The 13,137-nt window shown below is 34.5% G+C and overlaps 1 long non-coding RNA gene across 1 annotated transcript; it reads left to right on the top strand.

Moving 5' to 3' along the window:
* The first annotated feature begins 8,030 nt into the window (after nucleotides 1–8,030).
* LOC113292788 lies at nucleotides 8,031–9,129 on the top strand. The gene is made up of 2 exons (XR_003331868.1): nucleotides 8,031–8,141; nucleotides 8,591–9,129. It is a non-coding gene; the product is annotated as an uncharacterized LOC113292788 (long non-coding RNA).
* The last annotated feature ends 4,008 nt before the right edge of the window (nucleotides 9,130–13,137 follow it).

The following is a 13,137-nucleotide window of genomic DNA, read 5'->3' on the forward strand; positions in this document are numbered from 1 at the left end:
GGCGAATTGATCCATCAAAGAGAAGAGAAATAGAGGATTCGTAAAAGAGAAGAAGAGAGGCTTGACAAACTATATGTCGCATGGGAACCAAAGTATCTTGCAAGGAGAGAAAGAAAGGATGAAGAGTGGTCTGAGAAGCATTCCAGATGCCCAAAGTATGGGAGTACGACTGAAAGTGAATTAGAAGCGTCAGATGAAGGTTTTGAGTATGGGTTAGAAGAGATTGATACCAGTGATCTTGATTCAGATGCTGCATAGGAGAAGAGGATGATGGAGAGATACCACGATCAGAAATTGAGGAAAAGGTTGGAGGATGAGCTTGCAAATCCGAATATTTTCACAAGAACCATACAGGAAGGTAAGGAGAGGGTTGAAGATGAGGAGATGCTAGAGGATGAGACTGATGAGGAAGGACCTGGAGAAGATAAAGACAGTGATGATTCTGAATCTTCGGATAATACTTCACCTGCGATATCTAACATTGATGATAATGAGAGATATGAGGAGAAAGGATGGGGCACTGAAGAAGATGACTTTTGGTAGCCTCTTTGCAAGTGTCGGAAATAGTTAGGATTTCAGGTTTTGAATAAAGCTTGAAAACGATCAACAAGTTTTTAACAAAACAGCTTTTATGATACTTGGTCTTGCACCTATTTCACTTTATTTTGTTGCAGATGTTGATAAGTATTTTTTTTTCCTTTTCAATCCTTCGGCCGACTTTCTTTCTAGTTTGGTGGTGATGTTGATGTGTACAGCTAGTGGAGTTCTGGATGTTATTCTGGTAAGTAGTAATGTTTGCTTCAGTTTTAGTTGTTTGGTATTGAAGATGATGTTTGTGGTGGTTTAGGACATGGAGAAAACAAATCAGGTTTTTTTGCTCAAGACAACTGCTAGTTTGTCTAGGAAGTAGTAGTAATGTAACAGTTTAAGAGCAGAATTGGGATGTAATGATGAATACTGGTTTGAAAACTTTTTAAATAGAATTTAATGAACTGTTTACTTTTGATCTGGAGATTGTTGAATGTTTTCTTATAATTGTTCTTAGTGAAATAAATCTTGTTTGAAAAGTACTTTCGATCAAAAGAGGTACTGAGAAGGGAGTAAATTGTGCATATGATATAACTACCAATGATGATAACAAGAAAGAGAGCTAATTGATGAATGCTAGTAAGATGGATTTTCAGGATTTGAATTGCAAGAAACATGAAGAGAAATTGAGTGCTTACGTCAGGATGACGAAGCAGGACTCTAATTTTCTCAGTTTTACATTTTATGTTGTAGCCTGTTTGTTGCCGAAATATTCGAAGTGATTTTCTAAATGTTTGTAAAGTTTTGTTTTGATTTAGCATACAGGTAAGGTGGCTACATAATTCATGGAACCATTGAACATCACCACTACATTACGTTCTTTACTTGACAAAAAAACAATCATGATTACCGAAATATAAAAATGTAAATTTGACACTTCTGATTCTGATATTGGACTACATTATTCCACCATAAATTCCAAATGCGTCAATTCTCAGATTTTAACATTTGACTATGTAGAAAAATAATACTCCAAGAAAGAACATTTCAAGTTTGAAAAGTATATATAAAAAGGGACACATGTCATGCACATGGGTACAATTATTTTGTTTTTTCAGGCATTAACAAGTGATAATGATCCCACACAAAGAGTCATGTATGAACAAACCCTACAAGTTAAATATGGCTGAGAAGACTCTTTGTTCCATTAAAGCTCCGTGTCTTACATTCTTTTCTTTTTCTAATGGCAACTACATTTGGTGATTTTTCTTTTTGATGGTTACATAATAATACTCTCTACGTTCATAATAAGATGAAGTATTTGGTTTTAAACTTTGTCCAATAAATAGATGACCTATTTCACTAATCAAGGAATATTTCTAAAACTATCCTTTTAATTGATTATTTTTTCTATGAGAAATATGTATAATTTGATAGTCATGTTTATATTCGTTGCGCAGGTGTTTTAAAATGCTTTTCAACGGGATAAAGTTTATAAAAAAACGTGGTATAATTTAATAGATAAATCGTTTCTAAATTTTACTAATTATTGACCATAAGGATATAAATGTAAAAAATAGTTAAAACAGCTAGATCATCTTATTATGAACGAAGGGAGTAGTATAAAACAGCTTACAATTAAATTGGTTTTTGCACGTCACGTTCGCCGATTCGAAAGGGGCTTAGAGGTTGCAGGCTTACCTATTAGTATATGTGATTGATTGACATAAGTTAATCAACAAGTTTGCTGAGTTTTACGTGTTTTTCGTATTTCTATTCTTTAAAAATCCTTTTAGTTTGTTGTAACTTGTAAACCTTCGTTGTGCCATGAAGTCAATCGATTGGTGAAGTAACTTTTCGTTCATCAAATCCCATTTTTAGTTATTGACTTAATAGTTGCGCTTTCTGTTCCGATCAATTATTAGTTGTGGATGGGTCGGACTGCCCTGAGCAACCAGTATGTGACTGAAGAAATTTTTATTTTTTCAACTCTCTCGGTTTATCTCGGCCCTGATTATCACATTTCAAAACAAGAAACGCAAAAAGACTGGCATTCGGCTCATTCTATTCTATATTTTCCCTTAGCTGCCTTTTTCCCTTAGCTGCCTTTTTAGCACGACCATCGGCAACATTGTTTGCCTCCCTAAATTGATGGTAACGAAGATAAACCATACTAACAGATTAATTCAACAGTACAATATTATTGCCTTTTCTAATGCTAATAGTAGTGATATGATACTGGTGTATTTTTTCTGCAGCGACTAACAATTGGGGCGGGGTCAGGTGGTGTCACTTGGTCCTACCAATGTGAGCACTAGGAATCTTATAGCGCATTAACTTTTGCTAATGATGATTTCCCTAATCAAAAGTAACTATACAGAGTGGAATCCCATTTAGCAAGTTTAGGATCTGTTCAGTCAACAAGTTTTGGATCTCGTTGTACGATGTTGTTTATAAGGTTAAGTCCTACGGTGTTATAATTTCACAAAATGGGCTATATAGCCAAAATGACACTTTTTCCGGTTGATATGGACGAGTAAGCTTTTCGTCTGGGTGAAATGGATGAGAGATATATAAAAGAGTAACTGACATAAATGCCCTTTATCTATCTTATATCTATTCTCTCTACGCCATCTCATTCTCTCCGCCATCTCAAAAACATCAGTCACACCGATCTATTTCTCCCCCTTCTGTTTTCTCCACCATAATCATCTTGTTCCAACGCCGAAATTGGTTTCTCCGCCGTCCTCATCATTGTTATCCACCATTTTCATCGTTTATTTCCATCGTCTACATCAATAGTATCATCATCTTTGTCCACCGTCAACATCAACTGTTAAAATTGAAGACTTTATTGTTGAAATTGGTTTATCTGGCTCTGCAAACACCATCTCGAGCAGCCTAATTAGGGTTTGAAACAGATCAATTTCAGAGAATGTCACCTAGAACTCGTAAGTTCCCAGACTCTAACTCCATTTTGAAACTGGTTTGCATCTTGTTGTTGTATCTCTATTGAATGAAAATGGTTTTCAAAATTGCATGTTTAAAATTGCATCTTGCTGTTGTATCTCTATTGAATGAAAATGGTTTTCAAAATTGCATGTTTAAAATTTTGAATTGGTTGAAGTACCTGGGTGTAATTTTATACATCATGCTTTACAGAGTTAATCAAATTAAAACTATGAGTACATGAAACCCACTTTTAATTTGATTAAATTTGTCTAATTTTGTTTTAATTGAAGTTAGGATTTGGAACTCTACTTTATTCTTTTGCTTACATAAATACTTTGTTGAGTTTTTTTACATTTTGGTTTATAATCTGGTGCGATGGTGTACATATATGCATCATTGTTTACAGTTTGTTAAATCTGCACTTGGTTCCACCATGTATTTTCTCTGGATGAAACCGGTTTCATCTAAAGAAAACAATTCTTTTTGGGTTTGCTGAATAGAGACCTCTAGGTATAATTGTTTCAGCAGGTTTAACTAGCTAACATGTTTAATATGTTGTTAATTTATGTTGGTTCAACATGTTTAAACTAGGATGAAACCAATTTCATCGAGGTTTAACATTTGATGTATATGGTTTCATCCAAGTTTATGTACTAGCTTAATTTAGAGATTCAAATTTATGTACATGTTAGTTTTCTTGTTGATTACTGTTGGAATAATGTATTGATATAGTCTGTTTTGAAATTGATTTCATCAATGATTTATAGTGAGATGAAACTGGTTTCATCTGTTCTGGATTGAGTTGAAATTATATTCATCCATGTTATACTAGGATGAAACCAGTATCATTCTATTTTGGATTGACATGAAAATATTTGCATCCATGTTATACTAGCATGAAACCAGTATCATCCTATTTTGGATTGACATGAAATTATATTCATCCATGTTATACTAGGATGAAACCAGTATCATTCTATTTTGGATTGACATGAAAATATTTGCATCCATGTTATACTAGGATGAAACCAGTATCATCCTATTTTGGATTGACATGAAATTATATTCATCCATGTTATACTAGGATGAAACCAGTATCATCATGTTTTGGATTGAGCTGGAACTATTTTCATCCATGCTTATACTAGGATCAAACTGGCTTCATCATGTTTTAGATTAAGCTAAAACTGTTTTCATATAACTTTAACAAAGATGATAATGGTTTCGTCCTTTTTTTTGAATAAAATTGTATTATTAGTTGATGGAATACATACATGCTCAAACTATATAACTACGTGAGATCTAATGATGCTTATACTTGAATGAAACTGGTTTCATCTTGATTTAGGTTAAGCTAAAAAAAATCATCCAAATTTAAACAAGGATGAAACTGGTTTCTTCTTGTGTTTTCATTGGATACAACTGGTTACATTTTATATTTTTACTGGATGAAATTGATTTCATCATGTGATGTCACTCGAGTATCCTGGTTTCATCCATGTTTTATCATATATTGACCTTTTTTTTTCATTTATATAATACAAACTAAATCAAGACTTGGTTTTCCAACCAACAACCATTGATCATGCAAATTCAATTTTTAATGATAAGATTTTTTTATATTGCAAATATAGTAGCAGAAGCTCTTGATTTCAATAGGTTTGTTGGTTGTTCAGCCTTCAACGGAAAGAAGTGTCCATATTACTTGCACATCAATGGTTGTTTGAACGTATTATCATTTAGTACTTTGACTGATTTTTGAGTGTTCCTAGTTGCTGATTTTTCATGGTTGTAGAAAATTAGTGGATAGTTGTGTACAAATATATTGTTGATGATTTAAGCAATTTGATTATTGTATGACTAATAAATTTTATTTGTACAGATTCTGAAAGTGGGTCTTGATTGTATCCCTAAGAAGTGGACCATGGGGTCAACTATTTGGTGGTGCAGAAGTCATCATCTTTTGCTATAGGAGCAATTGCAGCCTTTACTCTGTTTTTTATCTGTTTTATGTTACTCTGTTTTATGTATGTTTTATGTTACTCTGTTTTCCAGTTACTCTGTTTTTTTTATCTGTTTTATGCTACTCAGTTTTCCAATTACTCTGTTTTTTATCTGTTTTATGTTGCTCTGTTTTCTTTTCATGTAAATTTTATATGTACAGATTCTGAAAGTGGGCCTTGATTGTATCCCTAAGAAGTGGACCATGGGGTTAACTTTTGCTGGTGCGGAAGTCATCATCTTTTGTTGTAGGAGCAATTGCAGCCTTCTCCAGTGGACTAGTAGCTATATCGACTCTTCCACGATCATTTATGTTACTCTGTTTTCTTTTCCAATTGTTGTAGGAAATGTCCACATACTCTGTTTTATGTTACTCTGTCTTTTTAATGTAAATTTTAGTGTTTCATTGTGGTAGGATATACTTTAAGGGCATACTGGTCCCTTTCTCTAAAAATCCATCTCGCTGAGAAGAAAATACGAAGGTGTTTGTGTCACTGTCGACTGAGAAGAAGTTTCTTCTGTAGAAAGAAAAAAAATCACGTTTAAAAACGTTGTTTAAAACGTTGAGGGCTATTTTAGGTAGAACGTTTTTTTTTTAATTATTTTCCTAGGTGAAATATCCAAAATGGATAATTGAACAGTATTTTTCTTGTTTTTGTCCATCTCAGCCGTCGGATAAAAAAATAAATCAATCTGCGCTGAACCAAACATCGAAAAGTTGATTTTCTTTACGCTGAACCATTCAGCGAAACTATCCCGCTACTAGTTGGAATGCGAGATATATCTGGAAAAAGAAGTAGTGTTAAAGAATATGCAACTCTTTTTGTGTAATCTGCAACGCTTTTTGGCTAATCTAGCCCATAGGACTTACTCTAACTTCTTCGAGTTACTTCCTTCAAGAAACTAAATACAGATTATTATGAAACCCACTTTGCACTGGGTATGAGTTAATTGTATGAAACAGGGGTTAGTAGTATTCTACCTGGCAAACCAATGAAGGAATGGATAGAAAATTTTGGTTTGCCAATACAGGTCTCACAACCATGGAAAATACAAGAAGACGAAAAATGGAAGCCACAACTTGTGGGTTCATATAGAAATCTAGGTGTGACAAAAGCTTTAGACAGGTACAGGTCAAACCAGAGACGACAATCTCACAAATCAACTACCATCTTAATCATTCTTACAACAAAACCTCCCGGTATACCCTAAACAGAACCCCCACATCCACCCAACTCCAAAACCTCCAACTAAAGTTGCCAACAAATATTAAGACTGTTATAACTCACTGCTTTCATCAACTTCACCCAAATCACTCTCTGGTTATTGTCTTTGTTTCAGATGAAGAAAACAGAATTGGAGGCACTAAGATCTTCACATGCAGAGTAGACACAAAGATGGAAAGAAGCAAACTTGGAGTATTGACGGCAATGAGGTGGGCACAAATGCAAAACAAAAAAATCTGCATTATCCAAGTAGAGGACATGAAACTAGTAAAAGATATGAAGAAGAAATGGAGTAATCACCAGTACCAGTCCAACAATGTTCTAATAGATGATTATGTAGATTATATTTCTTATTTCTTATTTCCGTATATTTGATTGTAATTCCCTAAGGCATGAGTGGTTGCCAAAACTGCAGGAAATAGCCTCAAACTATTACTCTAACTCTATACGGTTTGAGTTAAGTGAGTTATATCATGACACCGATGCTTTTGTAAAACACTATACTCGACATGCACTATGTCTGCCAGAGTAATCCTTTAATTAAAATCGTTTCTTTCAACAATTCTTTTTTTTTTGGAAATTCTACGGAGTTGAGAAAAGAGGTTCTCCCCTCATAATTTATCCCGTCACCAGCACCAAGTAATAAACCTGTTTTTTCCATTGAATCTGCAACGAAATTAGTTTCTTTAAAAATGTGCTCAAAACGAATAGAGTGATAACTCTCTAATAATAAACGAGGTGTAACAAACCATGGTACCGTATCACTTGAAAAAGCTTCAACAACATACATAGAATCAGTCTGAATCAAAACTTGGACGTATACCATATTTAACTGCCCATTCAAGACCAACAATCATATGTCTTGGCTAAGTAGTTTGTAGTTATGCCAAGCTCAATGGAAATTCACCCAATACAGCACAATCAACATCTCTAACTACTACTTCAGCTCCAACAACATCTGGGTTCCTCTAGCAACACCATCACAACAAAGCAGCAGTTCCCCCTCCCTTGGTGGCGTCCAAATACACTCTATTGGTTGAAATTTACCAAGCTCGCTAGCTTATATGTGTTAAAGTAGAATCAAGTTTAATAAAAACTTAAGTTAGTCGACTGTCGACGGAGTTAAAACTTAAAGAGGCGCGATCCGCTCACAGAGTTTGTTTGACAGACTTTGTCACAAACTCGTCTAGCCAATGGATCTTGCGAATTCTTGCGGCTGAGATTTTAATAAAAACATGCGGGTTTGGTAGTTGGGTCCATGACCCGGGTTGATAGGTGGAAACTATTTGACTGTTGATATCTCTCTCTTCTACTAATTGATTTCCTCTCAGTTTTTCTTCCCCTTTTCTACAGCAAAAAGAGATCTTAGTTACCGTCAATAATTGATTTATACTAAGAAGCTTTAAATATGAAATTAATCCTCGTTTTTCACAGGTAAGCCACATATTGCTGTTATATATCGATTTTTAACCAATCTTCATTTTTAGGGATTTCTAGGGTTTCGATTTGGAATTGAGATTATGGGTTCTACTGTTTTGAGAGTAATACCATCTTAGATAAGCAATTTGATTCCTTAATTAACATTTCAACACTCTTAATTTTCAATTCGTTTATTACAACCTCCTTTTATTTTATTTACTGGTTTTTCCCTTTTTTTTGTGTCAATATGATTTCGAATTTCGAATTTGGTTTAGGTTAATTAATTTGGGTGATTGTGGGTTGCACTGTGTTTGTTGTATATGGGATGAATGGATTATGTCAATTTGAACAGTTTTTATTTTTTGTTCTTGTGACTGGTATTGGACTGGTGTTGGTGTTTGTCTTTGTCTTTGTCTTTGGGTTCTGATTTAAAGTTGGATTGTGATTAGTATATAAATTTACAGAATTGCTGGTGCACGATGGTTTCTTTGGTGAAGAACAGTGGAAGAAAAAGAGAGAACGATAAACCCACTCACTAAAAATCTCGGTCGAAGACTAGTGGTGCACGATGACAGGCATTCCCTATATTATGAAGTTACGAAAACTGTGTTACATTCGATTATTTAAAGCTTTTTATAGTTAAAGAATCCAGTGATATCATCGATCTGCGACTATTAATTTTCTTTTGGTACAGAACAGTGGAAGAAAAGGAAAGCACGAGAGAGAAGAAAAAATGGGAAAGATGAAACTAAACTATTCAATCGGGTCATGGACCACTTAATAAAACCCGCGTGTTTTTGCTTAAAATCTCAGCCGTCGAAAATTGTAAGATCCATTGGTTGTATGAGTTTGTGACAAAGTCTGTGAGACAAACTATTACTCTAACTCTATAAGGTTTGAGTTAAGTGAGTTATATCATGACACCGATGCTTTTGTAAAACACTATACTCGACATGCACTATGTCTGCCAGAGTAATCCTTTAATTAAAATCGTTTCTTTCAACAATTTTTTTTTTTTTTTTGGAAATTCTACGGAGTTAAGAAAAGAGGGTCTCCCCTCATAATTTATCCCGTCACCAGCACCAAGTAATAAACCTATTTTTTCCATTGAATCTGCAACGAAATTAGTTTCTTTAAAAATATGCTGGAAACTCTCTAATAGCCAATAAACGAGGTGTAACAAACCATGGTATCGTATCACTTGAAAAAGCTTCAACAACATACATAGAATCAGTCTGAATCAAAACTTGACGTATACCATATTTAACTGCCCATTCAAGACCAACAATCATATGTTTTGGCTAAGTAGTTTGTAGTTATGCCAAGCTCAATGGAAATTCACCCAATACAACACAATCAACATCTCTAGCTACTACTTCAGCTCCAACAACATCTGGGTTCCTCTAGCAGCACCATCACAACAAAGCAGCAGTTCCCCCTCCCTTGGTGGCGTCCAAATACACTCTATTGGTTGAAATTTACCAAGCTCGCTAGCTTATGTGTTAAAGTAGAATCAAGTTTAATAAAAGCTTAAGTTAGTCGACTGTCGACAGAGTTAAAACTTAAAATATTAAAAAACTTAGAAGTTTGCTAGTGCAAACTTAGACCCTTTGTTTTGTTTAAATATTAATTTGGTAATCCATACAATATTCTATAAGTGAATTGCAATTGCTCACATTGCTAAAATAAATTCGTACCCTTCGGCCGCCTTGCCGATCAATGACATTTCAACCCAACCCAAAGAAAAATACTAGGCCTGACAGCGAGCATCCAAAAAGTACGATTCTATTCTTCTATGCTTAATTCATAACAAATTTTACTTCTTTGAGCCTAGGTTGCAAGGAGACACCCAAAAAAAATGATGTAATCGTATCAGACATGACACGCGATACACATGCCACATCATGTGTCCAATCAAAGTTGATATTGGACACTTTGTGGATACTGGTTAGACACACCATAAATGATTCATATTGGTTTTCAAAATCAAAATAAATTAAATTTGTAATGCTAGTTTACTCTCTTTTAATCAAATCCCAACATCATTCATGAAAGACTTGATCATGATTTCATATATATAAATATATATATAAATGATTCATATTGGTTTGCAAAATCAAAATAAATTAAATTTGTACAGCTAGTTTACTCTCTTTTAATCAAATCCCAGCATCATTCGTGAAAGACTTGATCATGATTTCATATATATATATATATATAACTACCTTAACAAGATTTCAACAATAGGCGATCCGTGAGAAAATGAATGAATATGTCGAATGACGTCGTTTTAGACTGAATTCAGACGAATCCATTCATTTTCTCTTACCAAGTTGTGTGTGTTAGAGCACTGATAGGTCGAACTCGCAAGCGTTGCTATCTCAAGCTTGTTTGTCAAGTTTAGTTGCCAAAACTATAAGTCTTGATTTCTAGTCTACCTATAGCTAAGTCTAGGATTAGGATAGTAAGTGTAGTTGAGCTTTAGACTCCACAGCTTTCATCAAATAAAGACGAAGAACTACTCAAGGGAACTTGTGGAACTTCATCAAAAAAAGGTATGTGGAGACTTGAACTTATCTATCACTCAAAAGTCTATCTATTATATCTCTTATTTTGAGACAAAAGTCGTATTGCTATATAGACTTCCATTATACACATTTTGCTATTTCGATATGAGTTTAACTCACTTATCTATTTCTCTAAATATGTGTTGGTAAGCTTTCGCTTTAACCAAGTTCATCTTTACTCTTGACGAAAGTCATGTTGATTATTTCAATAACTTGAAAATCGCTTTGATGCTAATAGTTCGTGGATAACAACTATTGCCATCCTCTAATAAAGTTTCAATGATTGAAATGAGAGTTTAGAACAAGTAATCATGTTTGGATATAAGCATAGTGTGTATTCACATTTGTATATAAATCCAAAACCGGGAACCTAAGTATGCGTACTGGTTGGTTGTTGGAAGTCCGGAATCTAAGTATGCGTACCCGTACGCGTACTGGCGGAAGTTTGGGTTCCGTGAATTTATGCTGGAGTTTGGAATGTGAATTGGGATGCGTACCCATATGCGTACTGGCGTAACCAAACTCAATCCGGTTACTTAAGTACGCGTACCCGTTCGCATACTTAGGTAGGTTATTTTATAAAATCGGTTTGTTCATGAACTAAAACATTTTTATTAAGGAATTCAATCTTTGCAAACCGTGACTATAATGTTCATGAAACGATTCGAGTGAATCAAAACCGATTTTGCTTCAATTGTGTCTTGTATACTTCTATAAGATCTAAGCAATTGAACAACTCTCTAACAAGTTCATTTGAGTCATTTGAACTAGTTATGGTGAAGACGAATAAGGTTGATATGAACCTGCTCATATGGCTAACCATTAGTTAACTATTGTTGAACCAACTAAATGTACATGTTTAGGTACAGTTACTCAAACCTAAATGAAGTTACATTTCATTTGTGTATAACAAGCTAAGTTCGTTCTAACGGTTTAAAGATATTAGCTTGAATCTAATAAGGTTTTCATCTAACGGTGAATATTGGATGTTTTTTTACCAAGGTAACTTAGATTGCAAACCCTGATTTGAAATCTATATAAAGGAGAACTCTAGCAACTGGGAAACCTAATCCCCACACCTCATGTGTGATACTAGTTGTATAAGCTAGAGTCGATTATCCTTCAACCTTAGGGTTTTTCACGAAACCCTGTAGGTTAACGACTTAAAGACTTTATTGGGATTGTGAAGCCAGACCCAACTATTTCTCTGTAGTTGCGTATTCTGATCTTGCTGTTTTCTATGGTGATTGTGTACTATCTTCTTTAAGATTTGCTCGAGATTTATCTCCAGTAGCCAAGATTGAAAAGTAGTCACAAACACCTTCGTCTCATCGTTTGTGATTCCACAATATCTTGTTTCGTCAATCGATTAAGATTATTGTGAGGTGATTGATATTTCTAGGCTGTTCTTTGGGAATATAAGTCCGGTATATCAATTGGTTCCTGTTCGCCTTGATTTATCAAAATGTGGAACAAAACTCGTAGGTTTATCTGTGGGGGAAAGAGTTATGTATTTAATAGACTTTTTTTGGTGTGATACAGATTTGTTTATCAAGTCTTCGACTTTGGTTTGTAGCAACTCTTAGTTGTGGGCGAGATCAGCTAAGGGAATCAAGTGTGCAGAATCCGGCGTGGTTCTTGAGGTGTAAGGAACGCGACTGTACCTTGATCAGTGTGAGATTGATTAGGGCTCAACTACATTCCAGACCGAATTTAACTTGTATTAGGCTAGTGTTTGTAGCGGCTTAATACATTGTGGTGTTCAAATCTGGACTAGGTCCCGGGGTTTTTCTGCATTTGCGGTTTTTCTCGTTAACAAATTTTGGTGTATGTGTTATTTCTTTTTCGCATTATATTTTTATATAATTGAAATATCACAAGTTGTGCGTTGAGATTGATCAATTAGATAATCCAACCTTTGGTTGACCTTTGGTTGTTGATATAAATTGATTGACACTTGAACATTGGTCTTTGGTACCGTTCAAGTTGTTTCACATAATAATTAGGCTCGCGGATTTCTATCTGTTTGATTTGCTGATTACATTGTGAAACAGAGATATAAACTCTTTGATATGCTTTTCTATAGATTGAGTCTGACTGTCTAGTTGATCCTCTTGAAAGTATATTGGAGTTTATCTATTCAGATTTCCAAACGAAATATTGGGTGGGGTTGTTAGACCCCCGCTATTTCAATTGGTGTCAGAGCAGGCAAACATGCTAAGACCTCATAAATCCGTGTTTGAAGCAATCTGATTTTTATGGATAAGTCTATCTATAATAACATACCAGTTCATAAATTACTAGATGATTTTCAAAGATTGGATTCACCTGAGAAAACCGTCACATCTAGGTCAGTATCTAAACATTCTCTTAATGTATAACCTGTTGAAGTCTGGTAAATACGCCTAGAAGAACAGTTGGATGAACTTTCTGATGAAGGTGAT

This window comes from Papaver somniferum, chromosome 7 (assembly GCF_003573695.1).
Source record: "Papaver somniferum cultivar HN1 chromosome 7, ASM357369v1, whole genome shotgun sequence".
In the NCBI taxonomy this organism is placed as follows: Eukaryota; Viridiplantae; Streptophyta; class Magnoliopsida; order Ranunculales; family Papaveraceae; genus Papaver; species Papaver somniferum.